General features: G+C 43.0%; 1 long non-coding RNA gene across 1 annotated transcript; it reads right to left on the reverse strand.

The window, feature by feature from the left end:
* Window positions 1-13,368: 13,368 nt before the first annotated feature.
* LOC125100506 (uncharacterized) lies at window positions 13,369-19,028 on the reverse strand. Its single transcript, XR_007127573.1, has 3 exons — window positions 18,992-19,028; window positions 18,709-18,798; window positions 13,369-13,481 (listed from the first exon to the last, which is right to left on the reverse strand). It is a non-coding gene; the product is annotated as an uncharacterized LOC125100506 (long non-coding RNA).
* Window positions 19,029-20,679: the final 1,651 nt, after the last annotated feature.

Genomic DNA, 20,679 nt, shown 5'->3' on the forward strand with positions numbered 1-20,679 from the left:
TCCTTTTAAAATGGAGCTTAACCATTTTATCACTCTTTCTATTCTGTGTTTCCCTAAGTGGGTCTCAAGTATAAGTTCTTTCTGTCCGCAGGTAAAGAGGAATTTGGAAAGTTTGTTTAGTGCAATAATTAACAGTGTGAGCTCTAGAGACAGACTCCATAGATTGTAGTCCTAGTTCCAGTGTTTACTAGCCACATGGCCTTGGGGAAATTATGTAATCTGTCTGTATCACAGTTTCCTAGTGTGTAAAAGGGGAATGAAAGCAGTACCAACCTCTATAGACATGGAAGTCATACATGAGTCACTAGATAAAGCAATTAGGACAGTGCATACATACAGTAAATGTTCACTTAATATCGGATACCATTATTAGTCAAAAGCTAATGACTAGGAACAGCTTTTGACTACTAATAATACCTCAACATCTTTGACTTGAAATCTTGGAATCATGTGATTTTAAGGCCTATTATGAAAGACGAAAAAGAGAACAGTGCAGCTCACTCTGATGGAGTGCTTTCTCTGTGCCAGGCTCTTTTCTGGGTACTTCACATGTACTCTTTTAGTCTGTCAAGAAATAAAGAATAAAAAGGAATTAATAGCCATAGAAAAAGTGCCTAACATAAACACAATGGAGAAGAATAGAGATCCCATATGTTGGCATGAGAGACGGTGGGTTTTGGTAGGAGGATGGCCTTGGGTCCACGTCCCAGCAGCACAGCCCCAAGAGACACTGCTGATTGATGTCTCCAGATCCATGAGATCAGAATCCAGCCTTTTTTTTTTTTTTTAAGATTTTTTTTTTAAATTTATTTGACAGACAGATCACAAGTAGGCAGAGAGGCAGGCAGAGAGAGACAGGAGGAGGCAGGCTCCCTGCTGAGCAGAGAGCCCGATGCGGGACTCCATCCCAGGACCCTGAGATCATGACCTGAGTCGAAGGCAGAGGCTTTAACCACTGAGCCACCCAGGCGCCCCTAGAATTCAGCCTTTTGTGAAAGATTTGTGATGGAAAGATTTCCATCATGGAAAGCTCAAAGGACCCTCCAAGTAGGGTCAGTGTTCCGACTCGTATTGTCCTGCATATCAGAGAGTGGCCACTAGAGGGCGCACTGCCCACGTTTGCGCATGAGGACTAGGTTGGCTCTTCTGTATGTGGACATCTCCAGATTTCATTTAGAACTCTAGGGCAGTCCGTCTACCAGGAGACGTACCTGCCCGATACAGAGACTGCCCTATTCCATGTGTACATCCTTCCTTTTCTCACAACACTCCAGCACATCTGAGACCAGAAAAGGTGGTATGGCCCCAATCCTCAGAGGAGTGGCTGTGTTACGGTGGGGCTGCAGTGAACCCACTGAAAACCCCGAGATGGGACAGCAATTAATGCTCCCCACATTGCATTAATATTTGGTGTACCTTTGAGCTTGCTTCAGAGAATTTTTTAAAAGCATATTCTGTCCTATAGCAAGACAGAGGAGGTAGATTCTTTACAGATTTCCCTATATCCTTGCGAACCTAGCTAGGCAAGTCATGTTACTTGTTTTCTTCATCTTGAAGAATCAAGGGTTGCCTTATAAGATGATGTTAAAAGTTTCTAGCAGTCACAAATATGTTGTGCCTTAGAACTCAATTTGATAGTTTTGAAAGCTCACAGTAGATCAGGGTTACATTTTTGAAGCAAGGTTGTCATATAGGGCTATGATTTGCAGATTGGCAAGGATAAGTGCTGACAAAAGTAAAACAACTTTTGGGGACAGGGACAACAAGCTGGTCAAGGAAGGGAAACGTCTAGTCAGGAGAACAGGAACAAGATGGAGAGTCTTGGAGGATGTGATTAAGGTTCTTACCCTCTGGTGACATCAGGCATGGGTTTCAAAATCTTTGTGCCTTGGGTAGCTTTGCAGGGTGATTTTTGTTTGTGGACAAAACAGTAATTTGCACCTTTTTTCCTGATTTTTTAAGGTTCTTTGATTTCCTTAACCCTGAGAACTTTAAGAATAGAAAGGTAAGCATCGAGTACCTGCACAAAAGGAAAAAAATAGGAAGGGTTGGCAGAAATAGTTTTTTTTTAGCTTTCCCAGTGCTTGGTTTCGGGATGTAGTCATTTACAAATCCAGGCCCACTTTCTTTAGGGAGGAATGTGGCATGGAGTGAAGACATATTCATCACTCCTTGTGAACCGTGGTGATAGCTGTATGAGGGGTACATAGACCTATGACCTTGAAGAAAACCAAGCACTAGAAATAGGTCTCAGGGGATAGATAACAGCGGTAGCAACTGGGACTCTCCCAGCTTCTGTGCATCAGAATCAAACCACCCTCTCACGGATTTCTCTTCTTGAAAACATCAAAAATGTTAGTTTATTTCTTCCTCAGAATCATAAAATGGAGCCTGCATCTAATTACATTCTCTTACATAGGGATACATTTTTTATAAATTTAAAAACACTTTTTGGGGGGCATTGGCTTCAGGATATTCCTGTATATCTTTGATATATAATATTCACTCTTTAGATTTTTCACATTTTCATAGTACTTTTAAAAATAAGAACAGGAGAGGGGCGCCTGGGTGGCTCAGTGGGTTAAAGCCTCTGCCTTCGGCTCGGGTCATGATCCAGGGTCCTGGGATGGAGCCCTGCATTGGGCTCTCTGCTCAGCGGGGAGCCTGCTTCCTCCTCTCTCTCTGCCTGCTTCTCTGCCTCCTTGTGATTCCTGTCTGTCAAATAAATAAATAAATCTTTAAAAAAAATAAGAACAGGAGATAAAAATATTTGTAGAGGGATGTTTCCTTGATGAGGTGGAAATACCTTTTTCATTTTCTTACCCTTAGTAGTTAGGTCCAAACAACTCAACAACTTAATAGCCATGTGAAAAAACAATACACATGAATTAAAAATTAAAAAACAATTCTTAAAAACCCACAGTTACTTACTAATGAGATATGTGTATCTGTTTGGCAATTCCCAGATTCTCAAACTTTGAAATCAGACTGAACCACCTTCATGTCCTATTCCATGTTGATTTTCATGAAATACTTGCTTTTTATCATAGCAAGAACCCAAAACTCAGTTTTGCAAAGCTGTGACTCTCATGAAAAGCAATGTAGTGTGATCTAATGTCAAAAGGATGGACTATCTCAAGCTAGGAGTTTGTGCTGTGTCTGAAAGATACCAAATATTATAATATTTTCCTCAAAGATTCAAGATGCCTGAGATGACTGTGGTGTCCCAGGGTGCCTTGGTGCACACTTTGGGAACTGTAACTTTTAAGGTTAGATGGTGGAACTTTAAAAGTGGAATTTAGAACAATTCCACTGTAGTAGAGAGTTAGTTAAAAAACTAACAACTTCTCCATTGCCTGTCACTTTCCAGATGGTGGAAAGTTGAGAAATTACAGTTTGAGCAACCAGGAAGGCAGGTGTGATACTGGCAGGGAGAAAGGAGGATGGCTTTCTTGGGAAGGGGCTGAGGAAAAAAATCTCAGCTCATATTGGCTCAAGGAACACAGGGAAGGTCCTAGAAAAGATCATTCTAAACCGCATCTTAAAAAATTAATATTTGAGGTGCGCCTGGGTGGCTCAGTGGGTTAAGCCGCTGCCTTCAGCTCGGGTCATGATCTCAGGGTCCTGGGATCGAGTCCCGCATCGGGCTCTCTGCTCGGCGGGGAGCCTGCTTCCCTCTCTCTCTCTCTGCCTGCCTCTCTGTCTACTTGTGATCTCTCTCTGTCAAATAAATAAATAAAATCTTTAAAAAAAATTAATATTTGAATAGATTTAGGTGACCAGGTCTCTGATTTATCTGACACTGTCTTCAAGATAGGATTAGAACATCTAGCTGTAATATTGTATCTGTGGGAAAGTACGATCTGTGTTAAGTTGGTTTTTTTGCATTCTGGTTTTCTGCAATGCACTGTGGTTAAAATGTGGATCATCTGTCTAGTATTACTGGTTTTTCAATATACTAATATTGAGTTATGTTTATAGCATAATCTAGAATGCATAGAGAATCTCCTTCAGGTGAATGCTTCTAGTCATTAGAATATAAAAATGCAGATGTATTTCTAGGCATCTGTAAAGTCTCCAGGCCTATTAATACATGCATATTTTCCATTAAAGTCCTAGTGATATGTTATATACATAAGTTTCTGCCCTCCATTAAAAACAAAACAAACCCTCTTCCTTATCTATCTTTTAGACAAGATGGGAAAAAGAAAACACCAGAAAATATGGAGAACAAAATATCACAAAATACAGCAGGTATGGTTTAAAGACTGTTAGCTTAATGGTCATGTTAATACGGAGCACCAAAATTAGGCAGACTTAACCATTCACTTCAAGTCGGCATTAGAAGGAGGCCGGCTTCTCCCTGCAGGGGTAGGCCCTGCACAATTCATGCCATGGGAATAAAGGAAAATGTGTGCTTTTCTCAGATAAAGCCTGCCTTCCAAAGAGGGATGGGGTTAGCATGTCTCTTATGCTCCACGTCCTAGCAGTCTCTAGGAGGAGTGTGAGTCTGGGCCAGCAAATGATCAGGGATTACACTGATTAGGACCCTCCATAGAAGGGAAACGTTGGGAGCAGGTAAGAAAAATTCCCAGTCACATCTGAGAATTACCAGAAAGGGCTCAGGGAGTCCCTATTTGGAGCTGAGATCGTCCTGTGGGTTTAGAGACTTCCAATCCATGACTCAGCGTCTTCAAGGGTTAAGTTTGGGAATGCTTGCTTTAACAATTCCAGACTCTTACAGAAAGCAGTTGTGTATCTCATCTTTTGTTTAGGGTGATGAGTGAGGACCTACGCAATCTAACCCAGAAAAAGAACAAGCTCTGGTTACAAATAAAGGACAAGAAATGGGAATGGCTAACCCTGTGCTTATAAAAATGGCGACCATGGGGCCCCCCAGGGTGGCTCAGTGGTTAAGCATCTGCCTTCAGCTCAGGTCATGATCCCGGAGCCCTTAGATCCAGTCCTGCATCAGGCTCCCTGCTGGGTGAGAAGCCTGCTTCTCCCTCTCCCACTCCCCCTGCTTGTGTTCCCTTTCTCACTATCTCTGTCAAATAAATAAATAAAATCTTAAAGCAAACAAAAATGGCGACCACACGATCCCACGTTAATGATGCCAAAGGCAGGCTATCTGGCGTCACAGTTTCCCTTTCCCATAGAAAGGATGCCTGGCTCACCTTGTCCCAACGCTCATTAAGAGCACGGGGCTCTGCAGGGAGCGCAGACCCCAGCGCCTGGGCGCAGGCTCACTGGGCTCCAACCCATGCGCCGGGCAACCAGGAAGTGCGCGGCATTCAGTGCGCATGCTCACTCGGGGAACCTGGATTCCCGCGGCTCAGGTGGGAGCACCAGCGCCTCACCTCTCATCCCCCTCAGAGGCGGTTCACTTAGGACTCCATTTAAATTAGCCAGGTCTCTTTTTCAAAATCAAAGCACCCCAACCAGGGGAGAAGGATGAGTTCATATCATGAAAACAGTTTGTAAGGTGTAAAGCCGTTCGAGAAGCTCTAGAACCCCAGGCACGGCGAACGCTGGGGTCTCAAGTGAAGAATTCAGGGCACGTTACCAGAGGAGTCCGTCCACGCCTGGAGTAGGAGCCCAAGGTGAGAAGCAGAGTTTGTCCCTAGCTGCTAAGACTTAATAAGGAAAGCGGTAGCAGTCCAGGTATTTGTCTTTCTTTACATCTCATTTTAAGTGAACGTCTTTAAAAACATACAGAGGCTAAGAATACTATTTAAAATAAATTTCAGTAGACTTGATATTGAGGTTTTTATTATTATTATCTTCTCGTTTGGGTGGAAAGGATTACTGAGTAGCCCAAGTGTCCCTTCTATCGTCTTCCCCTTTTTCTTAGGTTCATTTCACCACACTTAAAGCAATACTGAACATAGAAAATTTGGTGCCCCAAACCATGGATCCTTTCTCTTTCTGATCACAGCATGTCCAAATGATAGACAAAGTATCTGAGAAAGAACCATGTATCTTTCTTTCTTTTTTTTTTCTTTTTTGAAGATTTCATCCATTTATTTGACAGAGATAGATCACAAGTAGGCGGTGGGGGGGGGTGTGTGGGGGGGGGGGAAGCAGGCTCCCCGCTGAGCAGAGAGCCCGATTGGGGACTCAATCCCAGGACCCCAAGATCATGACCTGAGCGGAAAGCAGAGGCTTAACCCACTGAGCTACCCAGATGTCCCCCAAAAACCATGTATCTCAAGTGTAGAGTTTTCTGTCTCAAATGCATATAATGAAAATGTAAGTCCATATAGTGGGAGTGAGGGTTTATAGAAACTGAGATACCAGATGTGGATCCATGATGATTTTTCCAGATAAATCGAGAGACTCTGAATCAAAGAAATTCATTAAAGAAATGAGGACACTTTTAGAAGGGATTTACTTAATTAAATGTTTTAAAAGTCTTATTTAAGGTATCGGAGGTAAGAGCTACTAGGTTAGTACCTGGGAGAGTCCATTTGTATGGGCAAGAATTTCCAGAGTGCAGGGTCGCTAAGAGCAGGAAGGACTGGAGTCTTTGCTACGCAGATTTGAATAGAGCGACAGTTAATTCGAGAACGCCGAGGGCAGAGTCTGACGCAGAGCTCGACCTATGAGTCGAGGGGGCTGGGAAGGAGCTGGGAGGAACAGAGGCTGCATGGAGCACAGCTAAAAGAACTTCACTTCCCCTCCTCGCTGGTCAATGACACACAAAATCAAGCATGAAAACAGGAAAAAGTGGTTTTGAAGCTGAGGCGGTCCTAACCACCCACGATCGCTTTGAAAAACTTTTAGCATTCACCTCAGGAAATGACCCTTCACATTTCTTCTTCACATGCTGGCTGGCGGCCCAGAAGTGGGGGATCAAGGAAGATGATTATAAAATTCAGAACTTGCTTGTGTAAGGCCTGAGTCGTTTGCAGGTTTAATATTAAATTTGTTCAGTGTTGTGGCGGGGGCGGAGGCGACGGGGAGGAGTGTGAAGGCGGGTTGTCATGATGGTGATGTTTTTTAGTTTTGAAAGGAGGGCTTAGAAGGTATTGTAGAAAGGCTTTAATTAAAGAGTTTATTTTGACAAACTGAAACACATTAAAAAATTCTTCAACTTTGACGTATTTATGACACAATTTGGGGTCAGGTTGGTGGAAATGTTAAATCTGTGGGGTACTGGGTGCTCAGGTGGATATCTGAGTCACCGAAGATTAACTTGAGATAAACTCTTTCCACCATCCAGTCCAACTAATATACTTGGTGGTTGTGGAAGTCCTATCTTAGAGAAGTTCATTTTCTAAAAATCTCAGCACAACTTCTTAGAAACCTCAAGACTAGCACCCGAGTTATTTGTCTTGGCATCTGGCTCTGAAAGGTCTGAAACAATGGCATTGTTAGGTTGTCTTGCAGGCTAAGACATGGGATCTATACCAGGGGCCACAGAAATTCATCTCTTGCTGAATTCAAATGACTATAATTGCAAAGTTTCCAGGTCCCTGTGGATCTAAAGGTAGTTGCTGTAAGTCATAGGATTTCTTTGGATCGATTTTTTAGAAGTTTAATAGAAACCACTTTCCGCCCAGTGAAGTGGGACATTTTTAATCATTGAGTCAAACTGGCCACCTGGAATAGTGATATCTTATTGGATGAGTTAGCATTTCTGTTTTGTTTACCTTGAGCCCTAACTGCCTCTGGCTGAAAATGATGACTAAAAGCCCTTCTGTGAGATTGTGATTGGCCCATTGAGGTATCCACTTGTGCAGATTCCTGCATTCGTCAGTAAATGTGTCTGAAATAATGGCTCTGATTTGGTAGGATAGCCCTGACTTCCATGTGGCTTCAGGACATAGGTTCTGTGCACGTGGTAAGCACTCTCACTCTTGGCTCATGCCACGGACTCGTGAATCCTTTCCTTCCAGGAATCTGACCAAATGACCAAACTCCAGGTTTCCTTTAAGCAAAATTCCAGCCTATCTGCATGAACTTTGTACACTTCTTACTGAATGTTCAGACTTTGGTTGCCTGTGAATTGCAGGGACGCACATACTGGAGACTGGGATAAGAAGAGGGAACTTGGGGCTGGCATCGAAAGAGATGTGGAAGGTTATATTAAAGTCGACTCAAGACTTTTTGCAGTGAAGCCTTAGAAGAGAGGGTTAGTTAAAGGAAAATGGAGGAGGATAAGGAAGAGGAAGAGGAGTGAGGTAGGGAAGGGAACAGGAGGAGAAGAGGGGAAGAGAATGAGTAGAGAGTACTTCTTGCATTAATTAGAGCACTGTGCACTGAGTAAGTCCAGCTCTCCTTGCCTCTGAAAATGGATAATTACGCTTCTCTGTTTCTGATATTGATCATGACCTTCTGGTTTGCTTGGCTAGTATAACGTGGGTGTGCGTGGTGCGTGCTGCTTATAGGCAGAAGTGTGAAGAATGTGGTTCTCCACATTTCCTTCTGTCTGCTGCAATCGTAGAAGTGTCTGCTTAGAGGGAGCCCTGTCAGCTTGATCCGTGAGTGACAGTCATGAGCTGAGTCCCTCTGCCAACCTGCATTGAACATGTCATGTGAGCCAGGACATAAACTTTGGCTAAGGCATTGAGATACTGTTCCTGTAGCATAATTCAACTTATCTCATCTAATACAGAAATTAGGACCTAGAAAGAGGAAGCTGGTATAACAAAACTATGCAATAGGTGGCTTTGTCCTGACTGCTGAGCAACAGAAAAGCTTGTCAGAGGCTAGAAAGGCCGAGATCCATTCAGATAATGGCAAGTCATTTGGTAAAAGTGTTGCTTGCTGTAACTTTGAACACCTGTAAATCAATAAAAGTCCAACAGGACAATAGCATGATGTGCAAAGAATATGAACAGTTAATGTGTTAGTCTGGATCCTCTGGGGCCTGGATGTCAAGATGGGATGATGTGTGCGAGGGGAAATCCCTTTGAGAGGAAATGGGGAGGGAGCTGGGAGAGGCTGGGCCAATTCTCAGACCATGATATGAGTCTGATACTAAGTGAAAGAAAGTTCAGGCAAAAGCATCCTAAGCCACCCTGCTATCTCAGGAAACTTATGTAAGTCCTTGGATAAAGCCGCCTTCAGAGATGTCTCATGGGACGGGCCTGCCCTCGTGTCCCCGCCACGCTTGGTTATTGACTGGGAGGCGAGGGCGACAGCTGGGGCCCTTGGTTTCTTTCAGACCCTTTGTTTGCAAGTCTCAGGACACACTCTTCTGGCCATCACTGTTAGCTTCAAGATCTTAGACACACGACAAGACGGGTAACCATCCTCATTCTAAGTGGCTTTCAAAAAACACAACATTTTTTCATCCCTCACGTAGCTAAAGTATTAAAACTATTTGGTAATAGACTGTGTTGACAGAGACAGGAAAAACAGCACTCTCCTCCTTTAGTTATGAGAATATAAATGGGTATAACCTTCTCAGAGACCAATTTCCATATCTTTCAAAATCATGCATGCGTATACCTCTGGCTTAGCAAAGCCTTCTTTCTAATCTCTCCCAAGGATACATTTGCATATGCGCAGAGTATTATGTCCCAAGATATTTACTTAAGCAGTGAGTATAATAGCTCAAGAGTGGGGAAAAATGCCCATTGATAGGGAACTAATTCTGTAAAGTATGTCTATGCATAGAATTAAATGTGTACCTTCATAATAATGAGGCATGTAATGGTAAGGCACTCTTTCCGATTTAAATTTAAGTTAAAAAGGAGATACACCAATGGTAAAAGGTGCTTACCTTTGTGTTTTGAAAAGAGAGAAGGGGTCCTAGATATGCATGTCACTTGTATCTCTGGGTGACCACTTAAGAGGCTAATGGCATCGGTTGTCCCCTCCAATAAAGGGGTATTTTAAGGGACAGGAGTGGAAAGGAGACTTAACTTTTCACTATGTTTCTTTTTAGTATTATCTGAATGTTTTCCCATGAATATGGATGACCAATTAAAAAGAACAATTAAAAGATGAATAAAAATCACAATAAAAAAAAAAAGTTTCTCTCCCTTCTGCCACTCACAGCCACTGTGTGTCAAAATGATTTTTTATCCTCCTGTCACATGGCCATGTAGAGCTGTTCTTGGCTGGCATGAGTACATATTATTAAACTGAAAAGGAAAAGAACTGAAATGTTATTTCAGCAACCCTGGAATCGTGTACAAGGACAATTTTTGCTGTATTGGGAAGATTCGCCTTTTACCAGGATCTGCCCTATAATGAACAGTGCCACCACAATCTAGAGAAAAACCAGAATGCACTGTTATAATCAAGTTAGGGGACTTGACTTATTTTAAGCTTCCATATATCATTTGGCCAAAGACTTTTTTTTTTTTTTAAACCAAACTCTGCGTTTCTTTTGAAGGTCACACAGTAGCATGAAACTGATGGAAGCCCTACACAGAGAACAGAGTGTGATGTACTTCACTGTTTTCAAGGAAAGTCAGAACAAGAAATGTCACTTTTTTTTTTTTTTTAAAGAGGGCTTGAAAAATGGTGGGGGGAAAAAAAGAGGGGATGGCCATTATTTGTATCTTTTCTTTGAACATACAGTCCAGGCTCACATCTGCATCTCTGAGCTATGGTATTCCAGAATTACCCGAGTGAAGGGATCTCAGAGACCTTCTCTTTTTCTATCTCATTTTAGTTTCTTAATTAAAATTTTTTTTAAAAAATTTATTTATCTTTAAAAAATACTTTGTTTATTTATTTGACCAAGATAGTACAAGTAGGCAGAGCGGCAGGCAGAGGGAGAGGAAGAAGCAGGCTCCCCGCTGAGCAGGGAGCATGATGCGGGGCTCCATCCCAGTTCTCTGGGATCATGCCCTGAGCTGGAGGCAGCCACTTAACCGACTGAACCATCCAGATGCCCCCGCTCTCATTTTATAGATGAAAAAACTGGAGCCCAGAGAAATTGGGCACATTTTCCAAGGTCACACAGCCAGAAGTTCCCCGTTTTCAGCATCAGAATGCTCAATGTTAGCATGGCCCTGTCTTTACAGACGCAAGGTCCCTGACCACTTCCGACCACACTCCCCAGAGGCTGAGGAAGTCCCTCAGGTGGGCTCCTGTGTGGGCTGTCTTTCCCGTCTACACTTAGGCCTTTCCAGAAAGACTCTCTGTTGGTCCACATTTACTGGTAAAACCAGACAGCAAGGTGGGCAGGAAGAATTGAGATTGCTCCTCATTCTCCATTCCAAAATTTATCTTGAGCGCTCCCCCCTTTTTTCTTTTCACTATTACCATATGAGTATTGATTTTAATTAGTTCTGTCTATTAAGATTCCCCTTAGGTTCAGAAGCCAGCCTGGTAATTAACTGTTCAGCTTGCTTCTTGCTAGCAGTATTGTTAGGTGAGTTACTGCTGCCCTCAGTCACAATCTAGGATCAATGCTCTTCTATGGATCCCCCCTCAAGAGTTCAGATGGGGATGGAGTTCCTGTCTTGGGCGGTTTTCCCTGTCTTGTTACGGACATGGGAGTATGGAAAGGTGGCTCTCACACTGTATGACCCTTTCCCTGTTCATTAAAGCAGATACCCTTGTATCTGGGTCTCCAAATGATGTGCATGTTGTTGGCAAGAATTACAGGGACATCCAGATGTTTTGCAGCTTGCCCGGTAAAAAAAAAAGCTCATTATGGCATAATACCAAACCGCACCCTTTTGTATTTTGTGAATAGACCTGGTATTTCTGTTGGGTGTAGTAGGGTTTGAAGCAAAAGTTTACAGTCAGTTTTCCCTTCTGCTTTCATTCCACCGTGAATTCTGGGAAAGGTAGAGAATGCTCCCCAGTAATTTGTGGGATGTGTGAGATCTGATTGCCCAGAAAATGTGTGTGGGGTTTAAAGTTTTAGAATACACATTTTGAGGCTCAACTCCCAAAGTGGATTTTCTGTGCATATGCAGATTTTACTGACCAAGTTGTATTTGGGTTTGTAGTTCTGATAGAGTAGGTGTTTGGGATAATGATGGTAATTCTGGACTTTGCTTACAGGCAATCAATTAATAATTGGGTGAGAGCCATGACAACGGTCTTTTCAGATTAAATCAAAATCGCTCCCGTTTTCTATTATTGAATGCAATCCATTATTTTTAATAAAACAGCTCAACAGTTTAATGTGTTCTTAGTGATGTTTAGCAACTCTGGATTTGCTGATGAGACTACAGAATTCTCTGTGTTCACCTGAACAAATAGTGAAGGTGCAAAATGTCCAGGTCCATCCGTTCGTTAGGTGCCAAGTGCCTTTCTTTTCCAAAGGCCCTCCCCTCCTTCAGTGTCCTGTCTGCCTCCCAGACTCTCTCCTGGGTACCTTGAAACCTTGCAGTCACAGTTTTTTCCCCGATGTTAGTAGCCAAGGCTGTCACTCAAAGCTGAGGCTTTACTTCCCTTGTGACATTTTGTTCTTGCCTGGTCAATCTGGGAGAGTTTGAACTGCATGGAAGTTGAACTCTCATCTTGAGGCCCAAAGCCAGAAATACTGGGTCAGGGAACTCAGAGTCATCATTATAAAACAATTATATAACCAGAGGAATATCTTCTCTCATCTGCTCCTGATAATATTTTTAACAACTGTCATACGGCAGGCTGAAATGAGACACTTTGTGTCCTTTGTCTTGTGTTTAGCAAAATACCACCGGACAAGAAAAAGAGAGCCGTGCATTAAAACATGCATTGTTAGTGCAGTTAAGCAATTTACTCATTTGATGATTATTTACTGAGTGCATAGTATTTACATACTGACATCATGAGGTATATAAAATAAGCTCTAGGTTTCTTGCCCTCAAGGAGACTCTATCTAGGAGCGATTTAGTCTGATCAGAGACATAGAGCTGTCTGTGGAGCTGAAGAGTCAAAGTGGACCAGTGGCGAGCCTGTGAGCAGCTGTCACGCAAATGAACCAGAGGATAAAGAGTATTCATGTTCTCGGCTCAGAAAAGACTTGGGTCACATGTAACTGCATGTAGGAACACGACTCACAGCTGGATTTTAAGGGCAATTATGCAACTAGGACAATACTAAGCAAGATCTGATTTCCCCTTAGACTCAGAGTCCTGCAAAATAGGAATGTGTTATCTATCTCCTTTCACAGCAATGCTTAATGATGTGTCTGTGCAACAGCAGAACAATTCTTTAAGGGGGAAATTGAGTGACAGTCATTGACAAAATTTGCTGGGAATTAATTTTCTGCAGTTCCCTAGTGAGCACATGCATTTTATATTTCAAGATCATTGTTGCAGATGAAAGAAATGTAGGAAAAATGGGGCTGTATTCGATTCATGTTAAACATAATACTTTATACATCCAGGGGAAAAAAATGTTCATCTTTGTTCCAAAGAAGGTTATATAGAAACTAAAGTTGCCAGTAATGAAACATTTAATGTTTGAGTACTAACCCACCTTGAGATGGTTTAATACTGTTACATTCTGAGGCCTGATGGCTTCAGGTGTGTGATGTATGGTTATTTCCAATGTTCCCCTTCTAGAAGATGGTGCTCCTGGGAAGAATAAACAGGACTAGGAAATAATTTTTTTTAAAGCAGTTTTTTTTTTTTTTAAGTTACTCACAGTTTATCCTCTGAAAAAATTGCTTTAGAGGAATAAATAGGATGTGAAATAGAGTCTACATGCAAGTTTGGTATTAACAAATGACCCCAAAAATAAGACGGTAGTTTAAAGCATACCTCTGGAATCAGACTGCTGGATTGGGTTCGAATCGTGGCTTTGACACTCATTAGCTGTGTGGTTCTGGCCAAGTTAGTTAACCTCTCTGTGCCGTAGAAGGTCTATCTCCTAAGGGTTTTGTGAGAATTCAATAAGTTAATAATAACTTAGATCTGTTATGTGACCTATGTGATCACATAGACCTGTTCATAGATCAGTTGTAGATCTGGTATGTGTTTAGCACAAGTTGGAAATAGTCCTCAGCATTCCTGCCTTCCAGCAAGTGCTCAGAAAGTACCATGTAGTTGAACTTGAAACTAATGTAGCATTGTGGGTCAACTATACTCAAATAGAATAAAAATAGTTCAAGAAGTGCTGTGGTTGTGGTTGCCATTAGCACAGAGCCTAGCCATCTGCTGTTCTGTCGTCAGGGACCACCAGGCTTCAGGTCTGTCAGTGGCTGCTCAGCTTAGTAACCCCAGAAACATGTGTAGTGGCCAAGGAAATGGTGAAGATTCTGTATGTGAGGCCCTAGGCTGATGCCCGAGACCTCTGCTGCTTCCCCAAATGCTGCACGTTGGATAGATTTCCCTTTGTTTACTTGGTATATAATTTATCCCCTGTTTCCAGAAAGAAATCGAAGTGTTGATGAGGGGCCTCCGTCCTCCAGCTGCATTGGCATTTCCTGGCAGGCCAATTTACCGTTGTGTACAGAGACCTCATTGTTCTCTGCCACCAAATGTGACACAATCCTTTTCTTGTTGGAATCTGTGGTGGGTTTGCCGAGGGGGGAATTTGTTGAAAATTCTCCTGTGGGGTCTAAGGGATCCTCTTTGGCTTTGCATAGACTGTAGTTGCACTGATGTTGGAGGGTTGGGGGACAAAAGCGACCTCCTGTCCCACCAGGCCTGTCAGTATTTCCTTAGCACCTGCTCGGTGCAAGGGAGAAAATGCTCATCTGCTTTCAGAAGATCTGTTTCCAAATCAGAAAGCATCATATGTCAGATTTTCCCCATGTCAGGCACCAGAATAGATCCAATGGAAAGTTTCTAAGTATTGTGTGGAAAAACACAACGAAACAGAATGTAAAACAGTGGCTTTCTCTCAGCCTTACCCGGTAGAAAATATCCAACCTAGTGTATCAGAGTACCAAGACTAGGGCAGCCCGAGAAAGCGAAAAGAAACATGGTGCCCGCATCCCATTATTCTTAGAGGCTGTATGGGGACAGGCCATAGGACTGCCCTCTGTCCTTTGCCTCTTGGTTTGTCGTTTCTGTCAGCCCATCATTCTGTCCTCTGACTCCACCCCAGTTCTCGGGGGATCCTGTGCTTTTGGATTCCTTCTCTGGTCAATGTAAACCTTCTAAGGCTCTGTCCTTCTGCTGTCTTTATTCTCTGACAACAGAGAAATAAAGCGTTACTCACATTAGCTGCCTCGAGGTCACTTTAATTCCAAGGTAGGCATGTGTATGCCTTTGTGCATTTGTAGGAGTTGGGAGAGGTAAGGATCTATCTATATATGTATTTGGGGAAGAATGTGAGTAACTCTTATGCTGTTTCTAATTAACCTAGGCACTTTAGTTATTGGTTTTGTTGTTCCTCTGAATAAGCTAGAACTGTGAATGTTGACTGGATCTATTTCTATCTCCCTATCTATCTATCTATCCAATCATTCATCCATCCATCCTAAAACACAGTTTGTCCCTTAGTCTACTGATGGGCCAATTCGATTATTTTCAAGGAAGAAATATTTAAAGAGACATGCAGATGAAGTCAAAGTATGCCAGCCTGATTGGGTTAAAGCAAATCACTATCAGGATATGGAAAGAAGAAGGTAAGGGAGAGTTGTATCTTTTTTATTTTTATTTTTTTTTAAGTTTATAAGTGACAGCATCATGGGACAATTATCTTGACAAAGAAAAATAATTTCACCCCAACAGTGTGTGGGGACATGTTCTTGGTATGTATCTCAGTGCTGACCCTACTTTATGCTCTTTAGAAGCCATGAAGAAAGGTCTCCTGGTCTTGCTTTCCCCCATCTCTTTTCTCCTGGTCAAAGGGAGATTTTCCTCATCATCTGACCCACCCAGGGGCAGCTTCTTGGTCTGTAATTGCTGTGAAGCCCAGTGTCAAGGACCTAGTTTCCACTCCTCTGACAAGAAATCAAGAGACCTGCGACATCATAAAATTTAAAATCAGAACTGTCCTAGGGAATCCAGGGCCCAGAGACCAGGCAGTGTTGTCCTGGACGACCCCAAGCCACCATAGTTGTGTCAAAGAGGAAGGGTACCTTTCAAGTGTCTTTTCAGCATGGAGTCCTCTCCTGATAATGGAGGACCACCATCCATGTGGCATTATTTACAGGTGTTGATAGTCTCTTTGTGGTTCTGACAGTTGGTTTGTGATATGGATATTATTTTATACCTGTGCATTGCCTTTTGTTGTTTACTGTGACTAGATCTACTTATTTGCTAAGTGTGTTTAGTCATACAGTTAAGTGGAGAGGCACAGAAGGCAAATAATGAAACAATTAGGATATATGGGAGCAGGATTTAGAGAGAAATAAAAGGAAGAGTACTGGACTAGGAATCCCAGGGTTTGGATGTTAGTCTAACTTCCCATGTCTTGGGGTTGGTCCAAGGATATCTGAGGCCCTGTTCATGCTTGGTTCGTTCTGTGTAGTCCCTGGGTGCCTTTTCTTTCTTCTTGTGTCCAACTACATCTTGACCCTCTTCTTTTGATTCCTTATAATTTTGTAGGTCAGGGACAGGGTCAGCTCTTTCTTTCTTCCTCTCTCCCTTCCCTCTTTTCCCTCCCTCCCCTCCCTCCCTTCCTTCCTTCCTGTTCTTGTTACCCTTTATCAAGCTGCCCAAACAGGGGAGGGGGAAGTGAACTAGCATTTATTGAGGATCTCTTTTTGCCAGGAACTTGACCTGTATCATATCACTGAATCCTTGAAACAATGCCGAGTGATTGGACTGGTTATTTTTGTATTTTTATTATTTCAAGGAGGAGGAAACTGAACCTAAGTGATGTCGAATACCTAGGCCAAGGTCATATGGTTGATGTTGGCAAATCTATATCTGGCTAAGTCCAAAACACTTTGATCTTCCCTTTGGAGAGCACTGCCTCCCCTTGAGAGTGTTTTGCCTCCCGGGGTTTCCACTGCTTTTAAGAGTTGACCCTGTTCCAGTTTTTGTGAGTAGAATCTTGGTGTCTCATCCAGGGCTTTTCTGTCTTCACTCTTCCTAATTCTGCACTGAGGCAGATAGTTCTAATTGTTTTTCAGCCTCATCAAAGTACTTACTTTGGGCTTCCCTTCATCTATAGAGATAAGGATTCGTAGCCTTTCACAGGTCATAGAGGTAGAGAATCTGATGAAAGTTATCCTTATGATTTTTCACGTGTGTGCATGCGTGCATGCACAAATACACACTGCACACTTTTGCATAACAATCATGGGGATTCAGAGAACCCCAGAGGCCTAACTCTGGACCCCTGTTAAAGGTTCTTGGATCAGGAAGATTACTTTTCACTGGTCAGGGACTGGGAAAACATCCAGTTTTCTCTGTCCTGGGTAGGAAAGTAATTCATTTTGAGCACCCTGCAATGGCAGGGTGCTCATGTCTCATCCCAGGTGAAATTTTTTTCCAGAGAGGTGTTGGCACGTGCTGTGTGTGTTTGCCAGCCTCCTTGGACTGGCAAGCTCGGCGGGGCCAAACACGAAAGGTGATCAACATGTCTAGGGTCTGTGTCTGTGTCTCCTTTCTCCACCTGAAATATTGGCATAATTCCTGTTTTCTCAGCTTCTCAGGGTGAGAGGAAAATGGGGTAAAATGTACGAGCACTTTGAAAGTAAAGCTTCATGTCAGCGTGTCACTGGAGAAAACACTCCGGGCTTGGCCATTTTTTGCATAGTCTTCTATTCCAGCTCTTCTGCTTGAATCATCTTGATTCAAAACAGCTGTAGCTGACATTTCTCAAACTTTCTGAAGGAAGGGAAAATTTGGTATTCTACCTGAGGCTTAGCTGAGCACCAGCAGCCTGCTGGTGTACTTCCCAGCTGCTCCAACCCTTCATTTTAAATGCACTCTGAGACTTAAATTGGACAGACCCTTGCATTTTGCACTTTTTTCTTTTTTTTTTTTCCGGAGAGCTACCCAGCGCTGCTGGCAAATTTATAGATGGCTGGTTTGATTAGTTAGGGAAAAAAGTTGGATGCATGAAGATTATGTAAGCCACGAGCACTGTAAAGTAAGCATCTTTTGGGGTTCACAGTCAACCCAGAGAGACGTGACACCTGTCCTTAAAATGCCCATTGTGGTAATTTTATGTTACAGATTTGAAGCTGGGGATGTGTCTTGGCAGTCTCCCTGCTGTTCGCTTAGGTGGGGACACAATGCTGCTGAAGCCCTAACACAATCCTATTATAGGAATGGCTTTGGCGTCTTTCACGGAGTGAGCAATTCTGATTTATTTTTCTCGTGATGCAGAAGACACTTGCGACTTTAATGTTGTCTTTGCTGCCTGTTGGATCCCTTTTTAGGACTAATCATTTGACTTTGCTCTAATGAGATTAAACCCAGCAGGGGCAGATATTTTCCTTTTTAATTTTCATTCCTGTTATTTAATTGGCATTACACACACATAATGAGACCAGAAGAAGAAAAAAACAGCCTGTAGCAATCTGTTCAATACAAATAATTCAGACAGATGCAGCCAGATGTATCCATGGTGACCTCCTTGACTCTGTCACTACCTGCACGGTAGGGAAGATGGCCCAGAACACTTAACTCCCTGGTTGCTGAATGTGTCGGAGAGGCCCTTTCTCCCTTCATCCTTCCACAAGAAAAGGCGTTTAGCCCCATCCTCGTGTTCCTCCCTATTGGGAGTTGTCTGCTCAGCATCGCTATGATATAGCGTGGGGTTCGGAGTGGGTGCTGGTCCCTGGTGTTAGTGCTGGCTCACCACCAAGTGGTTTCAGTGGTGTAGACAGAGACATTATCCATCTGTCCCCAAGGCTCCATCAAATAGTATTCTTACTGGAGGAGAAGTACTGACCCCACTGATGGTGAGGCCATCAGAACAGGTAACAAACAGGAACCCTTTCTTTTTGTGCACCAGGTTTCTGTATCAGAGCCATGTTCTCTTCTGAAAAAAAGACAGTGACTTTTCGAGTCCAATAGGAGAAGGTCCTCTCTGATGAGCAGTCATGGTTTTAATCTTTCTAGGACTTCTCCCTGGATTCAGGATCCCAGGATCAACCTCCAGACCCAGTGGTGTCCAGCAGAGCACCATCCCATGGTGGTGACCCATGGGGCTTCCTTCCATGCATCCGAAGTACCTCCTTCCTTCCCACCCAGGTCAGGTGCCCATTATTGTAAACTCCACATTCCATGGAACAAATTAGGTGATTCTAAAATGTATTTGGGAATTTTCCTTTGTTGACACAGCACCTGGAACATGGAAGTTTCCATGCCTGTAACATACAGGACATTAATGTGGTATTGTCCATGTTGCCACTGAAGGAAAGGGGCAGTGGAAGGAAACCTCACTCCACTTCTTTATGCTCTGTCCTCTCTTGTGTTTTTCTACCCAGTGCTGGTTCTCTTCCACTGTTGCCTTTTCTGGGAAGTGTACCAGCATCCTGGTGATAGGGAAACTAGGAGGCATCTTTCAGACTCCCTCCTTTTTGTCAGTGCATTTCCTTGAGTGGCTTGGGCTCTGGCTCTTGTCTACTAAGATGCCACCATCTCTTACAGTTCCCTCTCCTGCAATAGTCAGTCACTTCCTTATTGTCTTTGTTTCATTCTTAGATGAAAGCAGAAAGATTAGTATCCCTCCCTGGCTCTGGGCTGTCTGTCCTTTCACGGACACTCCCGTCTCACCTCATTCTTCCTTCTGCTCCAGCTACTTCCTTCCAGCTCCCCAGTGCTCTTCCTCTTCCTCCTGGAGGAGGACTCTACCTGCTTCAGGCATTACCTGGAGCATCCTTTCCTCTTCCTTCACTCACCCTCCTCTTGCCAGCAGCGTGAGCGGCCGCTGTACCAGGGCTGGCTCTCCAGGTCACGTCCTACGCTCCAGCTTCTACAAGGGAGGTCCCTTCCCACTCACCAGGTGCTTCAGACGTCATCTGTAAAGAGAACCCGATCTTCTGTTTTCTCAATGAGAAGATCTATTTTTTTTTTTCCCCCAAACAAGAGTAAACAAACCTGGAAGAGATAGAGTTGAAACAGTCAAGAGCCTGGTTATGATACTTAATGTTGACATAAACTGCATGTTCCCAATCCTATGACGTGAAACAGTGTGAATGGAGAGACATGCTTTTTTCCTCTTTTCACTGTGTCCGTGGTCTTCATATTCCTCTTTAACATCGTGTCTTCATCATCATCGCCAAAGCCACTTTTAAAATTCTCTGGTGCAGTTTTGTGAGACCTGTCACCTTCACTTCTGTCTAAGTTGTTGGAGATACTACAACACTTTCTGAATCATGCATGGTGCTGTCACTGGAAATTTATCCCGAGCCACTAGAACCCATTTGTGTAACATTAGGACGGTTCCCCCCCACCCCCCATTTGTCCCATGACTCTGTATTTCTAATTGCCACACTCTGGCCACTCACTGCATTGCTTTAAAAGTGATCTTTAAAAGGCTTGTTTGTGATGACATCCAACATTTGCAATTGCTAGGTCATCCCTCAGGGACAATTACTAAATCTTTGTTAAATTCCATTCCTTCTTTATTGCCAATTATGTCCGTTCTAGGTTAATTTGCTGAAAGACAATTCAGTGAACGACCAATTTGCTTAATTTACCTTTTTCTTTTCACTGTTTAATTTTAGCCCACAGGCTTTTGTTTTGTCTGCTTAACAGCACTGTAAGGAATGTGGAATTGGTCTCTGCCTCAGTTCCTTCTACTTGGATTGGATGCTGTTTGGCAACTTAGCATCCATCCTCCCCTCTCTGATTTCTGTTTCCTTTCCTTTTTTTTTTTTTAAGACTTTATTTATTTATTTGACACAGAGACAGAGAT

Source organism: Lutra lutra, chromosome 5 (assembly GCF_902655055.1).
Source record: "Lutra lutra chromosome 5, mLutLut1.2, whole genome shotgun sequence".
NCBI lineage: Eukaryota > Metazoa > Chordata > Mammalia > Carnivora > Mustelidae > Lutra > Lutra lutra.